The sequence below is a fragment of the Diceros bicornis genome, chromosome 11, assembly GCF_020826845.1.
Source record: "Diceros bicornis minor isolate mBicDic1 chromosome 11, mDicBic1.mat.cur, whole genome shotgun sequence".
Lineage (NCBI taxonomy): Eukaryota > Metazoa > Chordata > Mammalia > Perissodactyla > Rhinocerotidae > Diceros > Diceros bicornis.
The window spans coordinates 9033148-9047845 of NC_080750.1; positions in this window are offsets into that span (position 1 = coordinate 9033148).

The following is a 14698-nucleotide window of genomic DNA, read 5'->3' on the forward strand; positions in this document are numbered from 1 at the left end:
GAAGCAGAGATATGCATACCAATGTACAATATAAATGACTTAAATATTAAAATACAAATGGTACTAATGAAAAAGTCAAATGTGTCAGAAAATATGTATGTAATATCAGAGAGAGAGTGAAATATTCACAATTACCAATACAGGAAAGGATATAGAAAGGGTAAGTAGAAGAGGCAAAGAGGGTGAACTGTCAGGGATCTACATGTTAGTTCTTTGTTGGTGCAGGACAGACATTAAAAATGATGTTCTATCCCTATCAGTTACTTGAAGTGGACTCTATCAGCTGCAAGCCAGCCAGTCCCTGATTTATGTTTCTGGTGTAATGGGAAGCTGGCTTCCTGCTTACACAGTCCAGTATAGCTTCCCCTATCCCTGCTCTACTTAACCTCCACCTACAGGCTCAGCTGTAACCCAACAGGTTAGAATAATTTTGGCCAAGGTTATAAAAAAATACAAAGATCCATGGCTTCACAGCCTGACAGTTTAGCATCAGAACCCTGCCCATCTTGCAACCTAGTTCTGTTCACTATCTCTTTGCCTTGTTCTCTGTGGCTTGGCTTAGCCTTGTAACCTGTGTCCACTGATTGGTTTTTGTCTTATTCTTCATAAAATTAGCTTTCAGCTAAAAGTAACAGAAAACCCAACTCACTATTTAAACAGTAATGGGCTTTTATTTGTTCCCATTACTGGAATATTCAAGATAATCTGAGTTTCAGAGATTGTTTGACTCAGTGGCTCAAAGGTGTCATCAGGGACCTAGTTACTGGTCCATCTCTACTCTGTCTCCCTTGTGTCAGCTTAATTCTAAGGCGAGTGATTTAGTTAGCGGCTGCAATAGATAAATCCTGAATTCTTAGAGGCTTTACACAATAAAAATGAACTTCCTGCTCATATCATCATCAAATGTGAATGTTTCTGGTTGAGAAGCCTTCTATGTTGTCATTTAGGGACACAAGTTCCTCCCAATTTGTGATTCCTCTCTTTTCTAAGTCCCCAGAGTTCTCTACAGTCAGGCAAAAGAGGGCATGGGGGAGGCATACCTACTTCTTGTCACTGCTCAGAAGTGACAGAAACACTTCAGTTTATATTGGTCACCAGAATTTAGTCACATGGATATGTGATCTCCCTAAGTGCAGAGGGTATAGAAAATGTCTTATAGCCCCCGGGAGGAACAGGAAACAGGCTTTGGTGATCATATAGCATTCTCTGCTACAGTTCACTTCCCAATGGAAAGGTAAAAATGGCTGTAGCACTTCTAGGATTCTCATCCCACACCACATCATCCCAAACTGGAGAGTGGACTGGTTTCTGGCCAATAAAGCAAATGAGAATGAGAAAACCTTTTCCCCCAAATCCCCAGCATGCCTCCACTTGTCTCTGATTAGCACGGGCGGAGTCTTAAGTCAATTACTGAGCCAGACCCTTTTATTAGGCCGGGAAAATGCCATGTATTGCTCCATATTCACCAAGCAATGTGCAAAGAGATGGGACCACTTTTAGCCCAATCGACACTTCTCATGGAACTAGGAGTGGGTCAGTTTTGCCTGAAGGACATGGACTGATGCAGAAAGATACATTCCCATATTGTATTGTTGGTAGCAAAGGGGAAGGAAGAACATATACCGCTGTGCCCCCTTGCAATGCATAAATCTCTGTCTCTCTCTGGGCTGGATTCGCCTTTCCTTCCCAGTCCTGCACCCTTGTGCCTCTCCAATCCTTGTGCAACTTCAAATCACTCCCCGAGGTTCCAGTGTAGACCACTACTGTGTCAAATTTCAGTGCGCCTTCTACTTCAAATTCTTTCCACGCTATGTTCTACTGCCTGGGAAAACGTCTGCCTGTTTTCTACTGATAGCATCTTCTCTCCGAGCTCTCATCCCTCCTACTCTGCAAAGCCAATTGACTGGCTGTCGTGATAGCACAGGTCTTCTCTGGCTTTAATCCTTGCTGTCTCCAGTCTGGCCTGTCAGACCCCAGTCCTGACATTCTACTGGAGCTGGTTTGAAGACTGACAACCTTGTCTTGTGACCTAAATAACTGAGATCTGATCATCTCCAATTTTGACAGGGAATAAGTAGAGCACAAGAGAAAAGAAGGAAGAAAGAGGAATTGAGAGACTGCTGTGTAATAACAGTGCTGCAATTACTTTTGAGCTCTTACATATGGTGGGCCAGGCAACTTGGTCAAGTCTAATTTCATTGAATTTTTATAACAGACCTATGTGATAGATACTCTGCATTTGCCATTTTACAGATGAGGAAATGGAAGCTAGGAGAGGCTAAGTATCATTCCCAGTGTACATAAGCCATGAGTGACGAGGCCGACATACAGACCCAGACTGTCTAAAGAAGACAAAAGACAAAGAAAAGTAGATTGGGACTCCAAAAGTAAATGTGCCAACTTCTCAATTTTGTCTATAACTGGACATTTTTACTTTTATTAAATCAAAACTCTGCTTATTCATTTACTATTATGAGATGCTTAATGTTGCAAAGCACTGTGCTAGGATGCGTGAGTAGACGAAAGGATGAATTACACATAGGGTCGTCTTAAGAAACTTCTTATCTAGTGTAGGAAAAGGATATATTAAATGGGATATTAATATATTTAAGGCACACTAAGTTAAGTAAATAAAATACATTACGTACTCAATTTGTAAACACATAAAATATTGCAATATATGTCACGTGTATGTCAGAGGATTGCTGGCCCACTTGTAATGCCTGAAGTGTAAACAAGAGGTAGAGAAACAGAGCATTGAGCACAAGCTGCTTTTCTGAGAATCTTTGAAAAGAAGAGAATAGTCCTAGGGGTGGCGTAGGGTCAAGGATAAGTTATTACATTATTTTATTTTACTTTAGAATTTGAGAAGATTGAATAAGTATAATTTCAGGTGAAAAGGCAAAGAAAGAGAGATCCTGAAGATTAAACAGAAAAGGAGGGAAAAAATTCAGTCACATTTGTTCAGTAGATTCGTAGAGACTTTTAGTAGCCTACAGTTCTTGGTTTCTAAATAGTACCTTTTGTGTGTGCTTTTCTTTGGCTATTTACTTTAATCTCCTTTGGCTGTCAGGCTCAGAGAGTTGGGTGAATTAAATTTCTCAGTTCATGCTACAGCATCATCATCATTGGGCCTGTGCAATGTCCTGCTCTTATTTTATTTACTTATATATTTATTTCCTCTTATCTTGTGTCCCCACTCCTAACTCCCTTCCTCTCTGATACTCCAAAGGCAACCATTTTAATCAATTTTATCTATTTACCTTTGTTTCATTGTGTTGCTGCAAAATTTGTATTATTGTTTTGTGTGTTTGTATTTTGAAGTTATGAAAATGGTATTGTCTTACATATTTCATTTTGTCTTTCATGGTCTTTATCTCTTATTCTCCCCTCAGCAACATATCCATAAAGTCACGTATGTCGCTCTGTGTTCTCCATTGCTTCTAGCTCCTGTGTGATATTCCATGGTGCATATTCCTCCCACTTTACCTTCTACTCTCCTAGTGATGGCACCAGAGTGCCTCCAACTCCCCACCTCCACAAACTGTGCTGCAAGGATGTCCTCTTATGAGTCACCTATGGCTCAAGGTGAGAATTTCCTTAGGATTAAAAATATAGAGAAAAGTTATTGATTTCTTTGAAAAAATCTACTGGTACTTTAGACTTAGAAAACATTGAATATATAAATTAATTTATGGATAATTGATATTTTTGTAATATTAACTCATCTAATCCAAGAGCATGAAAGTTTCCAAATTAAAATTTTTCTTTATAGATTTCTTACATATGTTTGATTTAGGTAATGTTTAGGATATTTCTTAGTTTTTCTTCATATTTTATCTTACTTTTACACATATTATTTTATTTTTTATTTTTTTAACAGTTATTGCTGATGTAGAAAAATGCTATGTAATTGATTTATATCCAGAAAATTTGTTGAAGGCTTAGTTGTTCAAATAATCTATTAATTCTATTTTTTCCCCTGGTAGATAATCATATAATCTGTAAATAAGAAATTCTCTCTTCCCTTCTAAATCTTACACTTCTTATTTCTTTTTCTTTTATTGTAGCTTGAACCTAGAATTTCAGTATTATGTTCAATTATATCAGTGACAGTAGGCTTCTTTCTCTTGCTCCTAAACTGAAAAGCAGTGAACCGTTATTCTCTCCTGTATGTATAACATCTGCCATAAATTTTTTTACATAAAAATTTTACCAAGTTAAAAAAGTTCCCTTCTCTTCCAGGGTTGCCAAGAATTTTCATCATAAGTATCAAATGCTTTTTCTATACTGATTAAGATATTCATTAGTTTTATTATTTAGACCAAGGATTGGCAAACTTTTTCTGCAAAGGGCCCGATGGTGAATATTTTATACTGCAGACCACATACAGTCTCTTTCACATAGTCTTAGTTTTGTTTGTTTGTTTACAACCCTTTAAAAATGTAACAACCATTCTCAGCTCAATGGCCTTATACAAACAGGCTATAGGCTGGATTTGATCCATGGGCTGTAGTTTATCAATTCCTACTGTAGATTATTAATGTGATAAATTATAGGGACAAACTGTCTGATGTTGAAAATCTTTGAATACTTGAATTAACATTACTTGATCATGTTATATTATTTTTTATTTTGGATTTGGTGACCTAGTATTATATTTTCCATCTAGGTTTGTAAGTGTAATAGACCTAAAATTTTATTTTCTTGTATTATTTGTGTGGCTTTGAATCAGTATTCACAAGTCTAATATTAGGTTGGACCATATGAAATTGCCACTAATAAAATGAGTTATGTAGCTTTCATGCTTTTTCAATTTTCCAGAACTTTTATAAGACAGTAATTAGCTAGTAATTTATAGCTTGGCTAAATTAATCTATAAACCAAATGGGTCTAGGGTTTCATAACAGAGGAATATTTTAACATTGCAATTGTTTAATACTTATTGGTCTCTTTGAGTTCCCTATTTTCTTGATCCAATTTTTGGTATTCTTTATTTTTCTAGGAATTTATTCATGTGATCCGGTTTTCAGATTTGTTGGCAAATACTGATTTTAATAGTCTTTTGCTATTCTCTTAATCTCTGTCTCAGTGGTGATTTTTCTACTTTCATTCTGTATTTCATTTATTTGCATCTTTTCCCTTTTTACCTCTTCTCTCTTTTTTCTCTTAATCAGCTTTGCCAGCCATCTATCTTATTAATCATTTTATTGAATGTGATTTTGAATTTTTTAATATGTTCTATTCATTCTTTATTTCATTTGTTTCTGCCATGATCTGTATTATCCACTTTCTTTCTTTGAGTTCACTTTCTCATTCTATTTCCAACGTCTTGAGTTCAATATTTAGCTCATTAATCTTTCTTAACTCCTAAAACAAATATTTAAAGCTATCAATATTTCTCCAAGTACGGCTTTAGCTGTTTCCCACAAATGCTGACTTTATATATCTTTTTATACATCTATTATGTATCTATACCTGTATTTACCTAATTATCTATGTATCTATCATTTTTTTCATTATCAAGTTGCAAATATCTTTACATTTCCTTTGTAATTTTCTGGTTTTGCCAAAGACTATTTAGCAATATGTCATTTAGTTTAAAAACATACAGATTTTTCTTAGCTGTTCTTTTTTATTTATTTCTAATTTTACTTCATTTTGGTAGAAGAAAAAAGTCTATAAAATACTTTAGAATTTATTTAAGCTTCTTTTATGGCCTAATACATGATCTATTTTTTAAAATGTTCTATGTGTTCTGGAAAAGAATCTATAATGTCTATCGAGTAAAGCAGGGTAGATAAATAGAGAGAGATACATAATAGCTCGAGATTTTTCATTTTATTCTTCAAGTCTTTAATATCTATGTTTATTTTGGGTCTACTTATTCTATCAGTTTCTGAGAAAGGTATTCTAGAAACCAACAACTATAATTGTTGATGTATATCTGTCTTCCTTCTCTGAAGTTGTTGCTTTGATATATTTGGAGTCTGTATTATTAGATAGGCGTATGTTTATGGTAGATATATCATCTCGTCCTATTGTATCTTTTACAGGAACAATGCCCTTATCATATGTTTTTACATTAAAATCTGTTTAATCAGATATTGATATTTTTTCCTCAGCTTTCTTTTTAATTATATTTACCTGGTATTTATCTCTCCACCCTTTTATTTTCACCCTGTTTGGCTGTTTTTAAGTAGATCTTTTACAGAGAACATATTAGTGGATTCTGTTTCTGAATCCAATCTGAAAGTCTCAATTACTATATTTTATTTTTGCTCAATATCAGACAGATGTTTTGATCACAATTTCATCTGTAAAAGCTTAGGGAGAAATAAATCCCAGCTCTGAGTTCTAGACGGGGAAGTGGTAAAGGAGCAAAGCCTAGACAATCCGTACATGTTTCCATCACCTCAGCAGGGGTTTTTCCTTCCCTGCTTATTATTCCATCAGAATCAATGTCAGGGGTCTGAGATGTTGCTGCCAATTTCCATTAATAAACAGCAGGCAATAATTATCCAACGATAACAGAGGGACAATCAAAAGCAAAATTTTATAAAGATTTTCCTAATGTCATTTCTCACCACTGCCTTCAGTGGCCTCCTGTGCCAATTTTCAGCCACTCACCATCCAAACACACACCGATTTAGGAATTATACTTTTACTGTTGGATCTAAAAAAAAAAAATTTCCTAGCCCAAGGCCACAAATATTTTTTCTATGTTTTCTTCTAGAAATATTATAGAAAAAAATATTTTACATTTAGGTCAATGATTCATCTTGAGTGAATTTTTGAACTAGTTATGAAGTATGGATCAAAATTTGTATTTTTGCATATGACTAACCAATTGTCCTAGCACCGTTCATTGAAAAGGTTATCCTTTCCCAATTGAATTGCCTTGTCACCTTCGTCAAAAATCAGTTGACAAAAAAAAATCAATTGACCATATATGTTTGGGTCTATTTCTGGACTTCCTTTTCTGTTCCATTGATGTACTTATCTGTTTCCATGCCAATAGTACACAGTCTTAATTATTGTCACTTTATAATAAATTTTGAAATTAGGTTTTAAGTCTCCAAATTTGTTCTTTTTCAAAATAACTTTAAATTTTATAGATCAATTCATTTATATAAGTTTTACTATCAGCACGTGACTTTTTACAAAAAGATGTTCAGATTTTGTTTTTTGGAGGGTGGGTGGAGATTGCAATTAATCTATAGATTCAATGGAGGAGAACTGATGTCTTAATACTACTGAACTTTCCATTTCTGAATACAGCACATCTCTTCATTTATTTAGGTTTTTTAAAACTCTCTCTCAGTAAAGTTTTGTGGCTTTCAGTTCATGGGTCTTGTATATTTTTTGACAAATTTATCCCCAAGAATTTCATAATTTGATGCTATTTTAAATTTCAATGTCAGATTGCTTGTTGTTAGTATATAGAAAAGCAACTGATTTCTATATATTGATGTTGTATTATGCAACCTTGCTAAATTCACTACTATTTTTATAAATTCTTTACTATTTTCTACATAATCAGATTGTCTATAAATATGGTTTTGCTTGTTCACTTCCGATCTGGATACTTCTATATATTTTTTTGTTGCCTTACTGTACTGAATAGAATCTCCAGCACAATGTTGTGTAGAAATCATAGAAGTGGACATTTTTGCCTTATTCTTGATATTGGAAGGGAAAGTATTCAGTCTTTAGTAAGGTCAAGGAAGTTCCTTCTATTGCTTATTTGCTGATATATTTGTCAAATGCCTTTTCTGCATCTAATAAGGTGATCACATATATATTTTTTACTCTGTGAACATGGTGAATTACAGTGATTGATTTTTAAATATTAAACAAAACCTGTATTTTTGTGATCACTCAACTTCATCATCCTGTTTTATTCTTCTTTTAAACCATTGAAATAGACTTGCTAAAATTTTAAGAAATTTTGCATCTGTTTTTGTGAGTTACGTGGGTCCATGTTTTTCTTTTCTTGCATTGTCTTGGGTATCAGAGAAATACTGAGTTCATGGGGTGAAGTGTGAAGTATTCTCTTTTCCTAAATTTCCTGGAAGAATTTATGTGAAATTGGTTTTATTTTTTATTTAAATATTTGGTAGAATTCATCAGTGAAACCATTCGGGCCCCAAGTTTCCTTTGTGGGAAACTTTTTAACTACAAATCCAATATCTTTACTAAATGTAGAGCCATTCTGTTTATTTCTTCCTGATGGACTTTGGTAGTTCATGACTGTCAACGAATTTCACCTAGTTGTCAAATTTATCGTCAAGTTGCGTTGCTTATAACGTTTCTCTATTAATATTTAAACATCTATAAGACCTGTAGTTATGTCACCTCCAACATTCCTGATACTGGTAATTTGTGCCTTCTTTCCCTTTTTATCTGATCAATCTGGCTAGACATTTGTCAATTTTGTTGATCTTCTCAAAGAATCAGCTTTTTGTTTCATTATTTTCTGTATTGTTTTTCTGTGTTCTATTTTATTGATTTCTGTTCTTAACTTTTTATTTACTCTACTGCTTACTTTGGATTTAATTTGCTCTTCTTTTTCTAATATTTTAAGATGGACACTTAAGTCACTGATTCAAATATTCCTTCTTTTCTAATACAGGAATTTAGTTCTATAAACTTCTCTCTAAGCAGTGTTTTATCTGCATTTCACTGACTTTTTATATGTTGTGCTCTCATTTTCATTTAAATGAAAATCTTTCTAGTTTCTATTTCAATTTCTTCTATGACCAATGGATATTTAAAAGTGTGATATTTAGGGGCCAGTCTGGTGGCGTAGCGGTTAAGTTCTCACTCTCTGCTTTGGTGGTCTGGGGTTCGCAGGTTCAGATCCCCAATGCGGACCTACACACTGCTTATCAAGCCATGGTGTGGCGGCGTCTCATATAAAGTAGAGAAAGATGGGCACAGATGTTAGCCCAGGGCCAATCTTCCTCAGCAAAAAAGAGAAGGATTGGCAACAGATGTTAGCTCAGGGCTAATCATCCTCAAAAAAAAAAAAAAAGCTGTGATATTTAGTTTCCAAATGTTTGGAGATTTTCTAGGTATCTTTCTTTAATTGATTTCTAGTTTAATTTCATTGTTGCTTTAAGCCATTATGCTTTTGGATTGTGTGATATGCAGCAATTAGGTAATTGATAAAGAAATTCTCAAAAATATCTAAGCAAAGTGAGATACCATACCATTAGGGTTTTGTAAAGAAAACAGGAAGAGATTTAATATAATAAATTACATGCATACAGAAGCGTTAGAAAAGCTAGAAAAACAAAGGTGAGGAAGGCAGCACTGACTTTCAGGAAATCTGGAAGTTGCGGGCAACGGCAAAGGAAATTATCAGAGCGTCAGGATATCACTGCAGACCTGCCAGCTGCCTGCAGTACTGACGCAGCTATTCACAGAACACCTAAAGCTGCCAGAGAAACAGCGTGCCTATCTTTTGCCCACACATTGGCCTACTGCTGCCAGAGCAAAATGGCTCTGATTCTGTTTCACCTTCCAAACATTGTGTGGTGCCTTCCACCAGTGGAACATAAACTAGTACCCTGCGGAAAGAGACCTTGGGAAAAATAGGTCCCAGGCTTTTCAGATTCTGGAGAGACAAAAGGATAAGATAATTCTTAATCCTCTTTTGGCTAAATCCTAAAGTAGGGTAAAGATCCTCCATCACTTTCTTGTCTTGTTGGAGGGTTTCCTCCTGAGCCATTCTAGAGTGGTGACCATACTGCTGGGAATGAGACTAAGGCTGATGGACTAGGTGCAAACCCCAATGCTGTCTTTCCGAGTCCCCCAGGGTGCTTCAGAGCATGTGCCCTAATTGAGTTCCCTTAGTGGTGTGTGTGTGTGTGTATATATATGTGTGTGTATATATACTGTGCAAGACATACAGTGTTCCATAATTCACAAAACAATAATTTCATCACTTATAAAGTACTTCCGTACATATTCTCACATTTAATCCTTATAACGCTTTTTAAGTTTGACAAGAAAACAGAGACTCGAGGAAATGAAGTAACTTTCTAAAATTCCTGTGACTAGTGACTATCAGGAGGACAGATAGAAGTCCAATCTGTTGCTAATCCAGTGCGTATGTTATTTTCAACTTCCTTATCACCAATGGATGAAAGTAGGATTAAATAATAAAAGGTCAACATCTAATAATATATAACTGCATGATTTCTGGCAATAAGGTGTCTGGGAGACACTGTTGAATGTGTGGTAATTGCCAACTGGAACGAATTGTGTAGTTAAATTACATAGAAGCAGCTTGGTAACAAATGCTATCCAATTTAACATTAAAGGTTGTTTCATTTTTTACAATGGCATATCATAAATATTCCACCACCCTGATAGTAGGTAATAATTTAACGAATATATTGATTTCAATAAAATTTTAATTCTTTCTCTTCATCTTTACAATATTAGTATTAAATTATATGTCTCCCATTGGTGAAATATATAATTCTATTACTTTATTTCAAGATTTAAAATGTCAGCAGATTATAGCTTTCAATGTATTTTTCCTTAGAGATGATTAGCATAGCTGATTACTCCTTAAAACTAAAGTGAGTTTAAGTAATGCTTTACAACTGATAAAGTGAAAAGAAAAAATAATCAAGGGAAGCGCCCTGAATTTAAGAAAGTTTGAAACAATTCTGGTGTTTCTGGGAGATAAATTCATTTCTGAAGCTATTAGCTTAAAAAAATCTTCAATTATTCTAGATTATTTAGAAAGGAATAGCATTATAAGATTAAGAGTTGTGTTGAAAATGCCTTGCTGAAGGTTCTTTTTTTGTATATATAAAATACTACACATCTATTGTATTGTAGATGAAAAATGAAATTTGATTCATGCAATAAATTAATTGATATCTGTAAATGAGTTTGGTCTTAAATAATAAAAGGCATAAACAGAATCAAAATCTCTATAATAATTAAATTTTTTAATATAAACCTATGTATTTTAAACCTTTTGTTATTTAAAAATTTTTAAGGTTTTAAGGCTTATAAAAGAGCAGCTTTTATAAGACAAAAACCTGAAGTTTTCAATAGATTCTTATCAGAAATCTTATACAAGAATAATGATGAATAATTGTTGAAGCCTTTTTATCCTTTTCTGCACAATTCGGTTTGTGGTGGCAAGCTACTTTTTGGCAGTTTTTGCCCCGAACCTTGGATGAGAGCCCTCAGATTTGTAACGGCAGATAATGATTGAATTAGAGTGCGTAAATCTAGGTTTTAGAGATGATGCCAACTCCCGTCGTAAGAATTTATTCAAATTTTGGAAGATATTTCTAGTTACATTTAGCTTCAAGCTGGGGTGAGGTGACCTTCTAGGAGCCACGGGTCCTTTGTAAAGGATGCTAGCCCAAGTCCCTCTGACTCTTCAACCACAAAGGTCTGAGTTTAATTCGCAACATGAAAGGAGTCATTCTGTAAGTATTTTTCAGAGTCCTTAAACTCAAAGTCAGTACTACACAATATCTATATTAGTGTGAGAGCAAGGAGACTTTACAGGGGAATTTCTCATGGAATATGTATCCAGTGCCATGAAAAAAAGGATTTTTATGGAGTTTTTGCTGGGTTTCTTTATTTTGTTTTCTTTTAATTTTCTGATGAAAACAGTTGGAATACACAAGGATATTACACATATGCATTCACATACAAGATACTGCACATGATTTCAGGGATTTGTGGACTTCCTTTGAAGCCTAAGATTGGTCCAAGGATTCCAGGTAAGGGCTCTTCCTATTCGAGGTACTTTCAGATATGCTGCTAACCTAGCAGAGCTGCACATGAACATTTGGGCTCCCCATAATTTCCATTTGGTGTAAGTGTATTAGCCTATAATGAGAGATTCTGTTTATCGCTGTGAGGATGCATTAAGACATATTGTAATGCTTTTCTCAGCACCTTCTTCATAAGTTTCCTTGAGAGCAGTACTTCCTGATCTAAGGAGCAACCCAGTGTTGTGCTCCCACTAAACAATTGGTATTCATCTTTTGTATTCTGAGTTGTATAATTGACGTGATTTCCTCTGGGTGTTTCCTCAGCAACCCACCATTATCAAGGAGATAGACCTTCATTTCATTGCATTTATTTTGCGTATTTGCCTCATTGCTGACTCCATTTTACATCTTTGTTTTTGTTTTTTTTTTTGTGAGGAAGATCAGCCCTGAGCTAACATCCATGATAATCCTCCTCTCATTGCTGAGGAAGACCAGCTCTGAGCTAACATCTATTGCCAATCCTCCTCGTGTTTTTTTCCCCAAAGCCCCAGTAGATAGTTGTATGTCATAGTTGCACATCCTTCTAGTTGCTGTATGTGGGATGCGGCCTCAGCATGGCTGGAGACGCAGTGCATCGGTGCGCGCCCGGGATCCGAACCCAGGCCGCCAGTAGCGCGGCGCGCGCACTTAACCGCTAAGCCACTGGGCCAGCCCTCCATTTTACATTGATCCTTGTTTTTCCCTTGCCAGATTTTCCTCGTTGCTTCTAATTTGGATAATAGCACTGTATATTTGGACAATATTCTAAATTCTTCTTATGAATTAAAAAAAGGTTCATTTTAAATTAGAAACTGCTTTTGTACATTTAAAGAAAATAAATCAACTGATTAATTTTTCTTACTAAGTATCAAATGTAGTGGTGGCATGTGGCAGTGGAAAATACATAAGCCTTAGCATTGGACAGATCTGAGTTCAGATACTGTCTCTACTGCTTTCAATAATCTTGACAAAAAGTTTTTTAATCTCTGGTGAGCAATCTCTAACCGCTAAATGGAGAAAATAACTTTACTAAATGTCTCTTATTTGCCATATGTTATCCTAAGTTATTTATATAAGATATGCATTGTCTAATTATTTTGACAACCTAGGGGGAAGTTATTATTCACATATTACAACTGTGGAAATTGAAGCTTAGAATGATTAATACACTTGCCCAAGATTAATACAGCTAATAGATCCAGTTCCAAAATAAATACAGCTAATGAAACCCAGGTCCAATTTAACTACAAAACCATACACATTTTTTTCTTTTAAAACACATTGAATTGTGAATACTACACTTGTGAAAATTCATCTAGGGTAAGAGAATATGCATCCGAATTAATGAGTAAGACCCACAACTCAGAAATATGTGTCCTAAGTTCAGAGAATCCCCATCTGTTAAGGCCACCACCTTCCTGATACTATCACCACCACCACCCCCTGTTGATATAAGATGAAGGTTAAGAGCAGAAAATTGTAGAAAATGTTGTGAAAAGAAGTTATTCCATCTGCCCATCTCCCATTCGAATGAGTGGCATACTTTTCCTTTTGAAAATCGATGTTGGAGGCCCAAAGAGAAAACCTTATAAGTCTAGGGTGCCTGTAAAGTGAGGGACCTACATTTTGTTTTCTGGTTGGATATGTATTTAGCCATCAGACTTCCCGCTTTCTGTGCTACCAAAGCATCAGTAAAAAATGTTAGAGGTGAAGGTTTGCTGGGATTTCCAATCTGAGAGAAGAAAGAGAGAAAGACATGTCATCTCATTGTCTGATCCCACGAGTGTCTCTGGTCGGAGAACTCACCAAAACGCTTGATAACACGTGGAGCCATGGTTTTACAGGGGACCATAGAAGTGTGGGTCAAAAGTGTGCACTTTTCAGAGGAATGGAGTATGAGGCTGCCAGAAGGATGAACATGTATGGCTTACCACCAATGCCCAGGTGAGCTGCATGGGAGTGAGCCTTTCACCTACAGGGCCTCACATGTCAACAGCAAGCCCACAAACAATGAGCAAGTTAAGGAGTTTATACCAGTTAAAGCGAAGACCATAGTTTTGTCATGGGCAGTCATTCAAGAAGACTGCCTCCCCACCCCTCCACCCATCTCTAACTTTTCTACAAAGGTACACACTGGGGAGAGTGTGGGGTAGAGATTTGGGAGCCAGAACATCCTCCCCACACACATGCTTCCAAACTTCTAAGCCACTAAAGTTCAACCTCCTGGGGATAGGGATGAGTAGGAAAATAAGAGTGATTGCTTAGTAATAGAAAGTTATTGAAAATAATTGTGCAAGTGGATTGAGGTAAAGTCAGGGGAGAGGACTTCAAGCTGAATGTGTTCCCTAGAGATGCTCAGTGATGAACCTGTCCCCTGTGGATGGACTGACTGCTCGACACAGTACACTTAGTGAAGTTGTTGAAAACAATAAAACCATTTCATATTTATATGTTAGCCTTGATGCTACTCAAGTGCTTAGTTAGTTGCCTGGGACGCAAAAGGTACATAATAAGCAATATTTTCTTCTCTCCCAAACCACTTCCACCTCTCCAGAAGATTTTGCAAATCAAAGTTTTAAGTACAACTTTACAAAGTCAATATGTTCATTAAAAAATAGATATGAAAAGTTTTCAGCATTTTTACTTGTATGTATGGAGTCAATAAATTCTATTCAACAAATATATATTGAGAGTCAAGTATATACACATGGCCCCATTTGATAATCTTTAGGAAACTAAATTATAAGCAGAAGTAACCTTAAACACTAGGTTAGCTACTTGGATTTCAGCAAGTTTTAAGACTGCGAAAAAAATTTTCTTGCTTTCTGCCACTATTACAATTAAATGTGGACTAAATTCAGTAAATTTGGATTTAAGAATTATCCATAAGTGTCCTAATA